General features: G+C 37.6%; 1 protein-coding gene across 1 annotated transcript in view; it reads right to left on the bottom strand.

Moving 5' to 3' along the window:
• The window catches only part of LOC123675221 (cytochrome P450 4C1-like), a 46,085-nt gene extending 41,831 nt beyond the window's left edge, over nt 1–4,254 (bottom strand). Inside the window, exons 1-2 of the mRNA XM_045610543.1 lie at nt 4,229–4,254; nt 514–520 (exon numbers count right to left, since the gene is read on the bottom strand). The gene's annotated coding sequence lies outside the window, so the exon portion shown is untranslated. The remainder of the gene's footprint in view (nt 1–513; nt 521–4,228) is intronic.
• Between the last annotated feature and the right edge of the window lie 14,971 nt (nt 4,255–19,225).

The raw sequence follows: 19,225 nt of genomic DNA, 5'->3' as shown, positions 1-19,225 counted from the left end.
CGTGGTGAAAGTGAGAAGTAGATACTGTGAATGTATTGTTCCGTTACGGCTCAAAAGGCTTTCATGGGCGCCCGCAGGGGGGGGCCAGGGGGGGCCATGGCCCCCCCTGAGATTTTGATTGCCTCATTTTTCAGCACAAAACCCCCAATATTACTTTCTCAATCCAAAGGGCATGGAAAAAAGGAAAGTAATGGATTCTCAACAATTTTCTGGTTTTCAATGGCAATCATGGACGCCTTATCATTTTTCAATAATTTTCATTTTGCCCCCCCTGAGAAAAATTTCTGCGGGCGCCCATGGAGGCTTTCAATACTTTCCATCAGAGAGATGTTTTGGGAGTGTAGTGATCCCCAATATTCCATTACAGCTCAGGATAGAAGAATGATATTGTTTAGTGTCCGAATCGAATAAATTTGTTGCGTATTAGTGTGTTCAAATTCTCCAAGATAGAGGAAAAACCGACCAAACCAATAACAATTGAAGATATATTGTGATCTATGAGAGAAATTCGGGAATTCAGTGCGACGGTAGCAGACCTCAAACAGAGAAACGCTGAACTCGAATCGAGGCTCATGCAATATTCTGCATTTGGACACGCAGTCTCTGGATCAACTTGGATCAATGAGGAGGCTGCCAATACCAACTTCGTACGACATGGAAATCGATCAATCGAACAAACGAACAATAAGGAGACTACCGATTGGATAGAAATGGACGCCAAGTATCGGATCACAGCTTAGTTCCGACCATAATTCTCTTTTGGTTCATCTAGGGGACGAATTCGATGAGGTTCGCTGAAAATAAAGTCATGGACATACTGGCAAGTTGTCAAGAACCAAATGACGACAAAAATAGGTCCGATGAAGCTCATATCTGACCTAAAATAACTAGACTCAACCGTCGCGTCAAGCTGTTAACGTTATAGAATATTAAAACGTCTTTGGACGCTTCGTTCGGAATTTCTTCTTTCTATATTCAGAAGAACTCAATCCCTGAAGATATCAAGGAACTTATCAGGAAAAAGCACTTTTTTTTCTAACAACTATTATCATCACGTTTCCATCCAACGTTGATATATTGAGACGATGTAATTCTGTAGGATTTATTTCAAGAAAATTTCCATTGAAGAAAAAACCGGACGCACAAATGAAAAAAAACTGATCAGAGATCGTCTCTAAACCATTCAATTCCACTGGTCGAATTTACAAAATAGTAATTCACGTAACAAGTTCGGAAAACAGGGTTTTTTTGGACGAATAGACAAAGTCTGTGAGTCCAAAAAAAACCTTTTCGGGCGTGTTGCGTACAATATTTTTTCGGCAACCGTGTAGAATAACAAATCAATGAGACGAAACATTTCTTTTATATACATTTTAATTTTTATTTAAATTAAACACAACAGAAAATACCACATATTAGCAGAAACATTATAATTCTTATTTATATTAGTATTTATATTAAAATTCGAGAATTACTAATATTGAAAGGATTCAATTTGTTTGAAATGCCTGGTATATTTAAATTCCTTTTGTTGAAGCCAGAACGAGACGGCAAAGTTTCCGTTTCACATCGATTGTTTTCTTCTGATGATTTTTGAACAGTCTTGGCAATTTTAATTTTGTTTTGAATTGAATTATCTATATATCCTTCAGCCACATTAGTAGACTTCCAGCCATCGTTTCTCTTCAAATTTGTGATGTTTCCACCATTGTCAGCAAATAACGTCGCCGAAGTTCGACGAATGCTATGGCCTGTGTAATTTTTAGGATTGGGTAAATGTAAAAATTCTGCGATTTTCATTCCGAGACTCTCAAAAGTGTGGATACCAACAGGCTGAATCGAACATTTTCCTTTTTTGTAATTCAAGAATAATCTGTTATGTGGAATATGGGAATTACTAGGAAAGTTCTCTCAATATGTGTTTTGGAATCCGGTATTTTCACAAGCAACATGTCTTCCTTGTCGTTTATTACATCAATTGACATTTTTGTCAATTCTTCTCTTCTAAACGCGCCAGATAACCCAAAAGTTGTTGCTACCTACAAATCAAATTGATACTTTTATATCCTACAATCGTAATATTTCGTTAAAATCTCCTTCAGCATTAGATGTGTTTCATTATCAGCTTCCCTGATGAATTTGGCTTTGTAGCCAACATTCTTCCTTTTGAGAAATGCGAGAACTTTTGGGAATGAGGCTATATTTACATTCTTCTTGCTCCACAGAGTGGAGGATGTGACTGTTTCTTATTTATGCGCCAAATAAGCCAAAAGACATCCTCTGTTATGGTTTTGCAGTGCTTCATATCCATCCATTCCGTGAACTAATCATAAACCTTTTCGTAACTTGATTTTGATTTTCCGGGTAAATATTTTGCTATAGCAGCGGCTGCTATATTGGAAATTTCCCAAGGCACATTTTCATTGCCACTATTGCTGCTTCTTTCCATATTTTATTGCGATTGCGATCAAAAAACATTCAAATTATTGACTACTGATTTCATATGAACTGTCAGCCGTTTTCTCGAATGTAAGATGTCTAAAAACATGGTGAATGCACTCGTCAAATTTTGAATGCAATGACATTCGACCAAATTGAAAATATTAGTTTTAGTTCGTGGCGGCGCCGCAATGTCATATTTGTCATTTCGATCTTTTTTCCAATGTTTTTGATTGGATCAATCAATTAAAACCCGATACTGACCAATCCAAAGCGATGTGTAACCGAGTATGATCGTGCAAAGTCGTGAAACAAAACACGAACCGTTTACTCGAATGAATTCAAATATTTGTAATAGAGAGAGAGTTTATTGGTATTTCAATTACAAGAATTGCTTCCATAGATCATAACTATAATGAAAGATATACATATATAGGTACATAATGGCACAAAACTCATAAATAATAAATAACAAGAATCTTAATTTGTTGATAGCGCTACCTACAGTTGACATAACGAAGCTTAACTAATATTCTCAAAATTGGCAAAACAAAAGTTAATCAGTTCATAGACCTGGTTTTTAGACATCTTACTCGGGTGCTATGGTAATGATCAACTGCATTTATTAAAAATATAACTACCAAGATTTTCATATTCACAATGACATGATTTTTTTCCGGCCTAGTCCGGGAAGTACTATCCGGACTAGGCCGGGAAATGCTACTTTCTCAGAGAAAAAGCCTTGCCGCATAGAGAAACGTTTGAATTTTATGATTGGCGCATAGAGACGAAAACTCTCCGTGAAAATGTTTCATTTACGCTGGTAGGAAAAATATTGTTCCTAACTCATGTGGAGACTACCTTTTCCTCACTCGACAGCTTTATGCCCGCCACTCACGAGGCGTTTTTTCGAGCGTTTGGAAGCAGGCGTCGAAGAGATTCCAGTCGGGCAGTCAAGTTCATTCTCTGATTTACGGTCGTGCGGCCGTGTCCCGAGCTGCCTGACTGTAAAATCATCCGAACGCTCGACTATGGGAGCCTCGTGAGTGGCCAACTCTACCGAACTCCGCTTCGTGTCGTTCGGTCAACTGCAGTCTCTAGCGAAAAAGTATCACTTACCACACTTGTTAGGAAAATAACTATTTTGTGCGCTCAGCCGCATAGAGAAACGTTTGAATTTTATGATTGGCCTAGAGACATGTCAAAATGTTATGATTCTTTTTATATTTGCCTTCGGAAAAAACCTTTTTCATTCATTTTCCGCATATGCTTGCGGAAACTAAATAGCAGGGCTTTTTTGCGTTCGGTCGACTGCAGTCTCTTGAGGAAAAGTATCACATTCCACACTTGTCAGGAAAAAAACTATTTCCTCTTGGATAGTAGAGTAGTCTTTTTATGGAATGTCCACCAAGATCTCTTAATTTAATATTAGGTATTTCAGTTCCTTCAAATCTTGAATATGTTCATTCATTAAGGGGATTTTATATTCTTAGTTCTTCATTTTTGGAACAACAATCCCTGTAGCTGGAGTAGTTTACCGCTTAATGTTATTGGGAAAATAAAAAATTGTTCAGTTTATTTCGCCGATTAGTAACAATTATCAAGTAACGCAACATAGAAAAAAAAAAGAACAAATGAACTACCTGAAAAATAATGTACCGTATCGCCATAGAAATAACTCTATATCCAAGAATATAAGATCAAAAATGTCCCTATATGAATAAAAAATCACTATTCTATGTGTACCTCAAAGTAGCTAACAGTGGAAAAATTACCAAAATTTGCGAACTTACTGCAATAGTTGAATAGTGGTGGATCAAACTGTAACTACAATTCTCTTATTCGACATTAAAAACGAAAAACCGAACTTCAAACAAAAAAAAAACACTCTACGGAAATATCGCATTGGAAGTGAAAGTGGACTGTATTTGCATTACTTAAATAATGAATTCAACTCATTGAATGATTCCATGGAAGGCACCGCCTTTCCATCCCCACTAACATAAATACATGCAAGAATTGAATTCAATTATGCAGTTGAATAAGACTCACTCCACATTTCATGGTTTTCCGATTTCAGTTTGTCAGTAAACTTTTTCAAATTTGATATTACACCGATAGTTTGCACCCAAGTTCATTCCGAATACAAATAAGATGCCTAGAACTTTTTGAGATAGTCCACCTGTTGCTTTGGCAAGAACTTACCAAGGTTCGGAAGGTGGCGCTCTTCAAAATTGTTCGAATTCCCGTTATCTGTCTGGCTCCAATCAAAAATGAAATTACAATCGATATAAATTATTAGAATATAATGACAGACGACTATTGGTCTATTCAAAGTACAGAAAATTGTCACGAGAATCGAGAATCGTGAGAAATGTCAAATATAAACGATGTATATGACATCTAAAACTCTAGTTATCAAGTAGGCATAAATCTGAGAAATCCCCCATTTTGTCTGAAAATTTTACAGGTATAAGTAGACAGACCAGGGTTTCTAGGCATCTTAGATCCAAAGAATTACTTTTTTCTAAAATTCATGTACTTTCTCTAATTCTGTGATTATTCCGTTCATTCTTCCACATCTTGTAGAACAAAATCGTGCAAGAATATATCAGAAACGCACGGTTTTCATGGTTATATTTTATTATTCTATGTTGGCACTCCGAACTTTCCGCTACGGCTTTATCTGTCAATTCATCAAATTGCCTTAAAGAAATCAGATCTGCCAACCAACATTTTTCAATGCAAAAATCACTAAATTATATTTATGGAAATATTTCATTAATTTCAATGAAAATGCAATGAATTAGAGAAAATAATGTATAATACTTGTACAGAAGGCTCATTCTACCACTCGTTCATTCCAAAACTCGTTTTTGAATTTTGAACTCGTGGAAGAATATCAATGCCTTCTGCACTTGTATTATAAATAACTATTCTTCATTCAAATTTGCCGCGCTTCACCCCTCATATCACGCGCCCCTTTTAATCAACCCCACCAGATAGAACAACAGATAAGATGACTAGCAGATTTTGAAGATTTTTGAATAATACGTTAAGCAGTGATTCTTAGGGGTGTGGATTTAATCATACCAAGTTTTTACACCGAGTTCTTCTGTCCTTAGCATTTTGGTTCGAAATTTAACTTAACTCGAATATTTTCGAGGGAATCGATAGATTCCCTACACAGTCACCCACCAGTAATGAAGTTACGAAATCATTGTTCGGTACGTCTTGTTGAAGTTTGGACTTGAAGGAAATATCTTAGGAAAAATACGTTTATCAAACAACTTTTTAATAACGACTTATCTATCTGACATTAACACACCTACTTAGTATATTTAATATATCAAACAAATTAGGGAAAATGTAAAGGTAAATCATTGATTTCAACACTTCTTTGGGAAGGGTACCTTCCTACCGGATCTGGTTTTTCTTGTTTCCGGGAATACTGCTTGATCATTGGCTTCATTTTATGCTGGATCTCCTTTGTAATCTTCCTCATGCTCTTCCTTTTCGAGATTGTCGAATATGTAGGCTGGTTTTAATCGGTCGATTTTCACCGTCGTTTCCTTGTCGTTGATTTTGATGACGAAATGTTTTGGATCCCTCCTCAAAACTTCGTGTGATCCGTCGAAGGGTTTCTGCAGGCCTAATTTTGGGCCTTCGTGTGTGACGAAAACGAATGGTGACGTTTCCAAATCCTTGAACACGAAGCTGGGTCGTTCTCCGTGGTGGTTGGCGTTGACGGGTCTCATTCTTCTTATTTGTTGCCTCAGATCCACTACGAAGTCGGTTGTGTCTGTATTGTCATCCGTACTTGTAGATAGGAACTCTCCGGGCAATCTTAATGGCTCTCCATATACCATATCTGTAGCGGTTGCTTTCATGTCTTCCCGCCAGGCTGCTCTCATTCCCAGAAGGACACTGGGAATTGTTTCGGTCCAACGGTCGTTGCTATGGCATTTGATTGCTGCCTTAAGTTGTCGATGGATTCTCTCCACCATACCGTTGGCTGCTGGGTAGTAGGCTGCGGTTCGAATATGGTTTGTGCCAGTCAACTTACATAGCTCGTTGAACAGGCTTGACTCAAACTGTCTCCCTTGATCTGTGCTGATCCGGAGTGGAGTGCCGAACCTCGCTATCCAATTCATGTAAAATTCCTTAGCGATGGTGGTTGTTTCCTGGTTCTGCAAGAGAATTGCTTCTGGCCATCTGGTGAATCTATCAACACAGGTGAGGCAGTATATGTAACCCTCAGCGTAAGGCATGGTGATAATGTCCATGTGTACATGATTAAATCGACGTACCGGTGGCGTGAATGTCCCTGGTGAAGTGATGACGTGACGAGTAACTTTGGATCGCTGACATTCTAAGCAGTTGCGGGACCATTTCCTGCAATCCGCGTCAACTGAAGGCCAAACGAAACGTTGCTTCACCATCTTCGTAGTCGCATTGGTACCAGAGTGTGCCAGTCTGTGGATCGTATCGAATGCTACTCTCCGGAATTGCTTCGTCAGGAATGGACATCGACGTATCGCAGTACACCAAAGTGGTTGATCCATGCGGCTTCATCTTCCGGAACAGCAAACCTGTATCGCCTTGTAGATATCCCCGTAGCTCGTTGTCATCCACTTATGATCAGGCCGATGCTGCATAGTCCAAGGTGGGAGTAATTTCGTCCACTCCTGAAAGGGCATCGTAAAGGACGTTCTGATCTCCTGGGACGTAGCGTATGTTGGTGGAGAACTGGGAGATGTAGTCCAGATGTCATATTAGTGACCATAGAGTTCTTTCATTCAAGTTTCCAGTGGGTTTTATTCCGAAACAAACTCTTTCACATAAATTGGTCAGGGATTTGAGCCCTCAAAATCTTGACTATTTTAGTAATTTTATAAATAATTGTGATTTTTCTTTTCTTTATGGTTCCCATGACGTTGATGAATGCTTTGGAGCATTCATGTATCTTAATGAAGATAGTTTCCAAAAAATTTTTCCATTAATTCGATCTAATAATCATACTAATTATGACAAGCGTTGGATCTCTCCCGCTATTCACCTAGCAAAGCGAAATCTTGATAATTGTTATTGGCTGTATACTAACATGAAATGCCAATCTACCTATGACAATTATAGGAGAGTCAAATCCTCATATAACTCGTTAATCAAGGAAACAAAATCTAGATATTTCAGTAATCTGATTGAAACCTCTGACAACAAAAATAAAACAGTGTGGAGTATCGTGAATTCCCAAACAAACCGAACGTTAAAAAAATACAGGACCATTGAGTTGATTATTGATGGAAAATCATATGTTGACCCTGAAAATCTAGCGGTTATATTTGCTAAATATTTTTCCTCAGTACCTGAAAAAGCTCTGCACGATTATTATAATTCCAACTTGTCCAATACGTGCACGACCTCTTCAATTTTGAATTTCAACTTCTTTTTTCAACCAGTTCTGGACAATGAGGTGATCAATGTAATAAATAATTTGAAAAACAACAAGTGTTCGGGCATTGATCATATTTCAGCACGTATACTGAAAAATATTGGACCTGCAATCGCACCTCATTTTGCCCATATAATTAATTTGTCAATAAGCTCAGGTGTATTCCCTAATCTTTTGAAAAAAGCCATAGTCTTGCCTATTCATAAAAAAAATGTTCAGGTACGGTCGCTCGACTCACACGGCAGCTTTATTTTTCGTTGAGTTCGTGCATGAATGCCTTGATAAAGATTTGTTAGTCGCGGGGTTGTTTTTTGATTTGTCACGGGCTTTTGATAGTCTTTCCTATGAGTTCCTTGTTGATAAATGTTACAACATGGGATTCAGGGGTATATTTCTAACATGGATTCGAAGTTATCTAGAGAGTAGAACTATACTTGTAAAGGTTAATAGCTCTTACTAGCAGGAAGAGAATATTAATTTGGGCGTACCTCAGGGTTCTGTATTAGGGCCACTTCTTTTCCTTTTGTTTGTAAATGACTTACCTATGAATTTGAAGAACATGCTTTTTTTGTCATCCGGTTACACTGATTTTAATCTTCTCATGAACATGTTGAGATCGGTTTTGTTTGCTGATGATACCTCAGTGGTGATTAGCGCCAAGACGTTCGAGGAATTGCAGAGTTTATGTCAACTCTTGCTACAGTATTTTGTAGACTGGTGTCGTCAAAATAGTATAATGATTAATATCAGCAAGACAGAATGTATTTACTTCAAAAATAGGAGTTATGGTTTGGGTGGGCTAACCTTGCGGTATTTGGACTTTGTTATAGAAGCTAAAGAAAGTGCAAGATTTCTGGGAATATATCTTGACCAGAACTTGAAGTGGGGATCGCCTGTCCATTTTGTATGCAAAAAACTTAATAGCTCCTTTTATGCTATAAGTAGAGTAAGAAATACTACATTCACTTACCTTACATTCACTCATAAATGTTTACTATAGTCTTGTATATAGTCACATTTCTTATAATATTATGTTATGGGGAAACTCATCCGATGTTGATAGAGTATTCATAGCACAAAAACGGATTCTGCGAATGATGTTCAATCTTACACCTAGAACCTCATGCAGACCCTTCTTCAAGTACTATCATATTTTGACTGTTGCATCAATTTTTATCTTCAGATGCCTTTTATATGCTAAAGAGAATGAAAACAATATAACGAAGCTCTAAGTATTTCATAGCTATTACACTAGAAATGATAGAATTATGTCCATCCCTAAACACAGGACTACTAAGTTTGAAAAGTCCCCCTTATATCAATGTATGAAGTTTTTTAATCATCTTCCAAGAAGTGTACAATGTCTTAGTTTTAAGGAATTTAGGAAAGTAGTTGAGGTTATAATGTTAGAAAAATGTTATTACTCAGTTAGCGAATATTTTTCAGTTAAATTGTGATTGTTCACTGATTTTATGACTTGTCCTATACATGTAAAATGTCTTACAGGATGAATAAATTATCGACTTTTGCCTATACGCGTAGGATTTTTCCTCGCCGTCGGCTTCTCACTCCTCGCTAAGAGGAACATTCACTCAATCCCAGATATTTAAAATATCAGAAGGGCAGAGCTCGGTCGTGTCCGGTCCTTGTGGTCCCCCTGGTTCTCGTCGAACTTCTGGTCCTCTTACACGCGATCCTTGGACCTGTCCTTCGCTTCCTAGGAATTTTCTCACCGTCCTTGCAGTACCTAAAAGAACAGCTTTTTGCATTATATTACATATATACTCACTAAGTCCTAGTTGCTTGATATTTCTCTTGAGATTTTTGGGTACTATTCCTGTTGTTGAGATGATAATTGGAATAGTTCTCGTTGATATCATTCCCCACTGGCGCTTTATCTGAAATTCGAGGTCCCTATATTTTGAAATTTTTTCGACCTCTTTTTGACGCATGTTGTTGTTATTAGGTATTGCTACGTCGATGAGTATTGCTGCCTTTTGTTGTTTATCAACTAGCAATATATCTGGCCTGTTGTGAGGGACTGTTTTATTAGTTAAAACTGTACGATCCCAGTACAGTTTATAGCGTTCGTTTTCCAGGATGGTTTCCGGTCGGTACTTGTAGTATGGCACTTTTTCAGAATTAATTAGTGTTAACTTAGTTGCCATTTCTTGGTGTAGTATTTTTCCTACTGCATCGTGTCTCTCTTTATATTCATTTCCTGCAAACATTTGACATCCTCCCGTGATATGTTGGATTGTCTCGTTCGTTGGACACCCATAACGGCATCGATCGTCAGTAATAGTTCGATCCTTTATGATATGTTTGCAGTAATTTTTTGTTGAGATCACTTGATCTTGGATGGCTAAAAGAAATCCTTCCGTTTCTGGATACATCGCACCTGATGTGAGCCAATAGTTCGACGCTTCAATGTCGACATGATCCTGGTTCACCTCGTTGAAATGTCGTCCATGTAGGGGCTTTTCTCTCCATCTTTGCAGTTTTTCTTGGATTGTCTGGTGGTTGTATGACAATTGCTCCTTGTGCAGTTGTAAAGGTGTTGATTCGTCTGCTTCACACAGTATCTACTTTGTAGATCTCTGACGTGCCTGATTTGTCTTTGAAGTATGTTCGTAGGCATTCAATTTGAGCATGGGCAAGTTCCATGAGGTCTAGCAGACCTCTGCCTCCTTTATTCCTCGGCAGTGTCGTCCTCTCAATGCTACTTTTCGGATGGTGCTTGTGTGCTTTCGTCATCAAGGTTCTCATTTTGCGTTGCAGGTTTTCCATATCTGTTTTGGTCCATGGAATGATACCGAAAGAGTATGTAAGAATTGAACATGCATATGTATTGATAGCTCTCGTCATGTTCTTGCTGTTGAGGTTTGTTTTCAAAATTTTGTTGATTCTCCTAATGAACTCAGTTGTTAAGTCTTCCTTCATTCTTTGATGGTTTATTCGTCGGTTTTGTTTCATTCCTAGGTATTTATAAAGATCGTCCGATTTCATTGCTTCTATCTCCTGTCCATTGGAGAGAGCTATCGGTTCATCTTGAATTTTTTCCACGCACTACGCTAATAGTACGACACTTGTCCAATCCGAATTTCATCCCCACGTCTTCCGAAAAATTTTCCACCAGTTTGACCATAATTTGCAAGTGATTTTTGTTGCCTGTTATAAGTTTGAGGTCATCCATGTATAGCAAATGATTGAGTGCAATATTATTTCTGTTTCCTTTCACATTGAAACCTTTTTCAGTAGCATTCAGTTGTTTAGAAAGGGGGTTCAGCGCCAAGCAGAACCATAAGGGACTCAACGAATCTCCTTGGAAAATTCCCCTTTTTATTGGAATATCTTTAGTAGTTATGTTCGCTGTAGAGAGTTCGATATTCGTTCTCCAGTTGCACATTGCATACTTCAGAAAGTTTATTGTAATTGGATCGATCTTGTATATTTCCAAAATTTTTGTCAGCCACCCATGTGGAATAGAGTCGAAGGCCTTCTTATAGTCAAAATATGTCATAAAAAGATTTCTGTGTTTTTTGAAGGCTTGGTTGCATATGATGGAATCTATTATCAGCAGTTCTTTCGATCCTAGTGCATTCTTGGAACATCCTTTCTGCTGTGCTGTCATTATATTATTTGTCTCGCAATGTTTGTAGATACGAGATGCTATACATGATGTGATGATTTTATATATTGTTGGTAGACATGTAATTGGTCTGTATTTTGATGGATCCGCTGTGTGTTGAATATCCTTCGGTAAGAGGTAAGTGGTCCCTGTTGTTAAAAATTTGGGCATTTCCGTTGGATAACTTATAACATCATTTATGTTTTCAACTAGCCTGCCGTGTATACACCAAAATTTTTTCAACCAAAAGTTGTGGATTCCATCTGGGCCGGGTGATTTCCAATTGTGTGTGTTTTTCAATACTTCATGGAATTCTTCTATAGAAACTGCGTTATGCGGCATTTGTTCCATTGTCTCATAGGATTTCTCTTCATTTCTTATCCAATCAGCCTGGGAGTTGTAGGGGGTTGGTGTAGCCAGTTGATCTGTCCAAAAATTCTCAATATCCTCGACGGTTGGATAACTTCCTGGTGTTGCTGACATATTATTGTTTAACATTCTATAGAATTTTCTTTCGGAGTTTTCAAAAATCATATTATCCTGTTTTCTTCTATAGCTCTCATTGTATCTTCTGAGTCTTTCGGAGTACACACTAAGTTTTTGTTTCAGTGTGTCTAAAATTTGTTGAGCATTTTCATTGTTTGGATCATACGTTGTATGTTGCCGGTGACGATCCATTATTATATTCACCATTTTTTGTAATCTTCTAGACGGCGAACCTTTTGCAAATTGGGTGAGCCTCCCAATTTCTTGGCGGGTGCTATGAACTTTGTCTTCTAGCCTTTTTTGCCAATGTGGTTTATTTTGTTGTTTTTCTCTGGCTGGTTGCTGACTTTTAGGTTTTGGCTTCACACCTAGCACTGTTGCTATTGAAAATGCTGCACAGTATATGATGAGGTGTAATGATTCGAGATCATGGTAGTCAGAAAGATACTTGGGTATAATCTCCTTGTTGGTCATGACCAGAAGATGAGATAGTTTCTTAGATGTCCTCAATCTTGGCAGAATCGGTCGTCTCAATGGATCTGTGCCCTCAAAATCTATAACGCATCTATTCATTGTGGCAAATAATCGCTCCAGTAGTTCTCTTTGGTCTTCTTCTGGATTTACGACGGGTGCAGCATATATATTCCGTCGTTGAGCATCACTTATTGCTAACACATCTGCGTTGTTTTGTTCCTCAGAGTTCATTTGTGCATTGATGTTGTGTTGGTTTTCAGCACAATCGTAGTTTTCTTCAATTGTCGTTTCGTTGTTAGTGAGGTTCCTATTCTGTAGCCTCAGTTGGACTTCATTTTTTATGGTGTTAAGTCTCTCATCGGGTACAAGTTTATTTCTCAATATGACCCGGTATTGGTCGGCTACTCTTTGCTCAGAAACTTGAAGTTCGGGATAGTTTCTGTGGAATTCTGCAAATAATTTTTGACGGTAGCCTATTTTATCCTCTTCCATATTAGTCACTTCATAATATATGCGCATGATCGTTTCATTTATCGAACTTGTCCATTTCATGCGTCTTCTTGGTAGACCTGCTTGGGTGAGTGCTGGTTGGGGATCCTGCGCAGCACCTTCAGCGGTCGGAGAAACTCGTGTTATTCTTCTCCTAGAATGTTGAGATTGTGGAGGCGTAGCATTTTGTTCGACAGACGCCCGTCTCCTTAGCACTCTGTCACCGACGTCCCGCATACTGTCATGTCCAGCGCCGGCTCCAGACACGCCCTGACGAACCTCAGGCAGCGGCTCTATATTCCTATTCCTTAAATACACCATCATTCATGAGTTCCTCCGTGTCGTGGGGGAGACGGCCTTTGATCGCTTTTTACGATCCGCAGAGCTACGGTGGGAGAATTCTTGAGCTGCTTTCCACACGGCTTCGTCCGTTACCCTGGACAGGGACCCTTCGACAGGTTTCAGCTTCCCGGGTCAGAGAGCTCCTGGAATCTGCGGTGGGCAGGAGTCGATTCAACTCTCCTGATAGGTGAATCGCTAGAGATTCACCTACCGCTACCCCTGAATAAATTATTATTATTATTATTATTATACTATATGTATACACTATAACATATTGATACTATGATAAATCGATGGGTTGAAAGTGAAAAAGAAGAAATTGGCGACCACACAAAAACGAACACGAACACATTTCCACAGCACGGTGATACAAGTGTGAAGATGTTGTGTGAGACCATAAATGAGGTGCTTCTCTCGGTGAATTTTACCGTTCAACGGCATGTTAAGCCGGAGAAACGTGAGTTTTTAGAAAAAGATTTCATTAACTTCGATGAAAATCCTCTTGGATTTGGCCAGTTTTCATTCGGCAAGTCCGTAATTTGACCGAGTCATATAATTATTCAGCTGATCAAATTGTTTCAAACTTCAAAAATGTTTGAAAGGCCCAGCAAGGGCAGCAGCTCCTGCTGTAATTTTGAGTCCTTATATAGAGATGGTGTTGTCCAAAATGAGAGTCATTCAAACAATCAAATATACAAATTTGGAGAAATTGATAGACCTCTCGATCGAAATTACTTATATTGTAACTATAAGGAAATCTCTAAATTATGTTGGCCATTTGCTAATCCACAATTACAAAGAGATTTAATGAGTAAGTTTCCTGATGAGTTGAAACTCAAATGGGGTGAAGCTATAATTCAAAAGAGAAAAGAAAATTGTGCGATGATTCTGGAAGATTTTGCTAATTGGTTAGCTATCTTTTCCGAGGCAGCTTGTCAAGTTAGTGTCGCTAATTTTTCTGAATATTGGGATAGATCAAAAATTCCTTAGAACAAATCCAAATCGTCTATAGGCACAGCAAAAAGAACAGAACGAGTGTTCACTACTCAAGAACAAAGAATTCCTAAATGCAGTTATTGTGAAGAAGAGCCCGCTCATAAAGAGAATTGTCCAAAAATGAAAATGGATGATATGGAAAGTACGAGGGCGGTTTGATAAGTCCGTGACTTTTTGAATAAAACAATTTTTTTCGGCAAAAAAACATTTATTTTTCTACATAATCACCTTTTAGCTGGATACATTTAGTGCAGCGTTTTTCAAATTTTTTTTAATCCCTCCAAATAATAGGTTTCCTCGAGGCTCTCAAAAAAGGCGTTTGTTTCGGTAATGACTTCTCCATTCGACTCAAATCTCTTACCGCCCAGCCATTTCTTGAGGTTTGGAAACAGAAAATAGTCTCAGGGGGCTAAATCTAGAGAATAAGCTGGATGAGGTAGCAGTTCGTAGCGCAATTCGTGGATTTTGGCCATCGTGATTAGACAAGTGTGCACACGTGCATTGTCTTCATGGAACAGCACTTTTTTCTTATCCAAATGCGGCCGTTTTTGCTTCAAATCAAAGTCGAATCTCTTCGAAAGCTTTGAATAATATTCGCCGTTGATCGTTTTACCTTTCTCGAGTTATCAATGTGAATGACACCGCGTGCATCCCGAAAAACTGTGGCCATGACCTTGTTGGCTGACAGACTCTGTTTTGCCCTCTTTGGTCCACGTTCACCCCCTGCAACCCACTGTTCCGTTGTTCTTTGGTCTCTGGAGTGTTGTGATGGATCCATGTTTCGTCCACAGTAACAAAACGGCACAAAAACTCCTTCGGATTAGGGCTGAACATCGCTAAACACTCTTTTGAAGTGGTCACACGATTGCGCTTATGGTCGAGTGTGAGCAATCGCGGCACCCATCTCGCGGAGAGTTTTTTCATGTTCAAATATTCGTGTGAAATATAATGTACCCGTTCAGTTGAGAGATATACACAGCATTAGCCAACTCACGCACTTTCATTCTCCGATCGTCCAAAATCATTTAATGGATTTTATCGACGATTTCCGGGGTGATCACTTCTGTTGGGTGACATGAACGTTCGGCGTCACTAGTGCTGATACGACCAGAACGGAATTCTGTAAACCATTTTTTTACCATTCAAATCCATGGTGTCGAGACCCCGTAATATTTATCAAGCCTTGCCTTAGTTTCAGTGATCGATTTTTTACGTAAAAAGTAATGCTTAATTAGCACACGGAATTCACTTTTTTCCATTGTCTAAAAATTCACGAGGTAGTCTGTTTTGAACGGCTATAAAACAGAAACTGCCCGTCGTAACTTGCTGAAAATTAGAATGTTGCCCACTGATAGATCACAGATGACGGAAACACTATTGCATTGGAAGTAACTGCGCGGGAAATTCAAAAAGTCACGGACTTATCATACCGCCCTCGTAGATGGAATGTTGTGAGAACAAAAAAATTATGTTTTGCTTGTCTCAAGAGAGATCATCAAAAAGTAAATGCAGAAATAAGAAAATTTGTGGGAAGAATGGATGTAGACTTTCACATTATCACCTTCTTCATAAAGAAAGTGGTAAATTGATTGAGAACCCAATAACTACTGAATCTGTGTCTACGATAAGGAATAAGGCAACAGTATTACTTCGTTTTATTCCAGTAAAAATGTATGGGCCTTAAGGACAATGTGAAATCTTGGCCATGTGTGACGAGGGATCTACAATAACATTGTTAGACTCAAAAATTGCTGAAGAGTTAGGGTTAGACGGCCAATTGGAACCTCTATCTCTACAGTGGACAAACGATGATATAATAATAATAATAATAGGAAATAGGACTTTATTGATTTACATTTACATTCGTTACAAATGAACAGAAAAGCAAAACAAGTTCAGATGGCATTCGATGATGCCTCTGTTCTGCCACTCAAACCCTGATTTAATAACTCAAACATAAAATTGATACATCCAAAAACTAAAAAATATGCAAAAAGCCTTATAATATGGAAGAAAAAAAACGAGCGAAATTGAGCAAAACATGAACAATTCAACAAAGCCATCGATGATAAAATAGTAATCATGATTATAATTGAATGAAAAAAAAACCAAATTTGAGGTATGATCATCATAAAGTTTATTATCCTTCAAAAAGACACTGCCAAATTTTCTTTCTGAATGCAAATGCATTTAATGTTATATAACGATATAAATGTATTATAATATTTGTAGATGGAAAAGGTGAAAGATAGTAACAGAAGAGAACTATTTAAAACTATATATTGAAATATCGGATAAAAACAATGAAGAGGAATTTTCACTCCATGGCGTACGAAGTATCAAAAATTTATCTCTTCCAATTCAGTCATTAAATAAGCAGCATTATGATTATCCCGAACGATTACCAATTCAAAATTATATCAGAACAAGAATAATTATTGGTCAAGACAACATAAATTTGATAATCCCAAGAAAAATTCACTGCGGACCAAAGAACATGCCATATGCTTCCAAATGCAAATTAGGATGGTCGGTTCACGGGCCAATGAAGGATTTATTATATGAGAATAAATTTGGAATTTTACATATGCCTGAAGAAACTAAAATAGAAATAGTTGTTAACCTAGATTCACCAGAACCTGAGGATATGGAGGAAGAAAAGGATTAAGAATGATTAAAAATGAAAAATGAAAAAAATCGAGAACAGGTATGAAATCGGTATGCTGTTGCGAAATGAAGATACTCAGAAGACAAAAATTGAGGGACAAGCAATAGATAAATTACAATGTGTTGAAAAAAAGTGAATGAAAGACTCCATGTTGAAAGAAGAATACCAGATGAAATTTGAGGACCATTTGCAGCAAGGATACATACGGAAATTGATAAAAGAAGAAACTTCAAGAGGAGGATCAAGGGTATGGTCTCTACCTCATTTTCCAGTGGTGAATCCAAACAAGAAGAAGGTGAGGATTGTCTATGATGCAGCTGCAAAATCCAATGGTATAAGTCTGAATGATATGCTGTTGACTAGAACTCATCAACTGAATTCTCTAGGAGTTGTCTTGTTGAAATTTCGTCAGAAAAAGATTGCCTCTTGTGGTGACGTGAGGAAAATGTTTCACCGAGTATTGATACGTGAAGAAGATAGAGATACACAACGTATTTTATGGAGAGCCAGATGTTCACCAAGTAAACGTTATGACATTTGGAGCAAAATGTTCTTTAGCCTGCGCACAGTTTGTAAAAAATTTTAATGCAAAACATTTTTCAGAAGGTGAAATTCAAAAGGCTCTTCTTGAAAAATACTATGTGGATGATCTAGACTCAGCTGATGATGAGAAAGAAGCTCTAACTTCAATAAATGGAGTTAAAGAAAACACCATGCAGATTGCCGGCTTTGAAATGGTTAGCTGGATTTCGAATTATGTTTCTCTGATGAGTACAATAACTGAAAACGCCCCGAATCTTTCAGAAGACTCTGAAGCGAAAATAGATCATTGAGTTTTAGGACTTTGGTGGAATTTTAAAACTGATGAATTCTCATTCAAAATTGACTTCGACAAATATGAAAACTTACTGCCAACCAAGAGAAAAATATTGAAATCGATTATGACATTATTCGATCCCATGGGATTCATTTCTCATTTCATTGTGAAAGGAAAAATTTTAATGCAACAGATATGGAAAACTAAAATTGATTGGGACCAAGAATTACCAGAAAATTTTAAGATCATTTGGATGCTGGAGAATCTCAAATCGGTATATAATTTCAGAGTATCAAGATGTTATAGCATGTCCATACCAAATTCTGAGAACATAGAGCTACACAGTAGCCCTTGCAGCCATCTCTCACCACATAGTTGAATCAAGATATAAAATAGAGACAATGATAGTAAGTTCTAGGACCAGGGTTGCCCCAATGAAAGAATTATTTATAGCAAGACTTGAATTACAGGACGCAATCCTAGGAAGCAGAATAGCTACAAGTGTTACTGAATCATTAGAAATACCGATCAATCGAGTTTATTTTTGGACAGACTTAATGTGTGTACTTGGATGAATAATAGATGAATCAAAGAAGTATAAACAATTCATATCTAATCGAGTAGCAGAAATTAGAACTTCGAGTAATGTGGTTCAGTGAAGGTGGGTTCCTACAAGCGAAAATCCTGCAGATTTAGCGACAAGACAAGCACCTACAAAGCTAGATATGAAGTTCTGGATGTATGGACCTCAGTGTTTAAGGGAATCACAACAGTTTTGGCCACAAGAAGATACCAAATTAATCAATGATCATCAAAGTATAGACAAGGAAAAAACTCGAATATGCTTATGTTCTCCTCCCAGAAATCGAATGCTTCTCTAATATACAAGGATGTTATTCGCTACTGCACGATTTTTGAGGATTACACATATTTACAATTCCTCAAGCCTTGAAAAAAGTTACTGATCAAGATATAAGATTTGCGGAGAAATTACTGTCGCAAAAATAGCAGTGTGATTGCTTTCCTAAAGCATTAAGAGACCATAAAAGTGGAAAAAAGTTAGATCGACAAAATGCCTTATACCCTTTGTGTCCGAAATTGAAAAATGACTTACTTGTTGTTGGTGGAAGAAAAGATTTGTCACCTGTTTTAAAAGAAGAAACAAAAAATCCCATTATTTTATCTTCTAAACATCACTTGAAGCAACTATTGATTCAAAAATACCATGAAAACTTTAATCATCAAGGTGTTGAAACAGTTTTGAATGAACTGAGACAAAAAAATTGGATAATTAATGAACGAAGGCCTGTTAAATCTGTGTTTCAAAAATGTTTGAGATGTAGGATCACAAAAGCTAAGCCAATGGTACCTTTGATGGGTCAGGTACCTATATTACGATTGCTTAAAGGAAAAAGACCATTCATCAACATT

Source organism: Harmonia axyridis, chromosome 3, assembly GCF_914767665.1.
Source record: "Harmonia axyridis chromosome 3, icHarAxyr1.1, whole genome shotgun sequence".
NCBI lineage: Eukaryota > Metazoa > Arthropoda > Insecta > Coleoptera > Coccinellidae > Harmonia > Harmonia axyridis.
The sequence above is the reverse complement of the archived record's forward strand: the minus strand, read 5'-3'. Positions and strand labels throughout refer to the sequence as shown.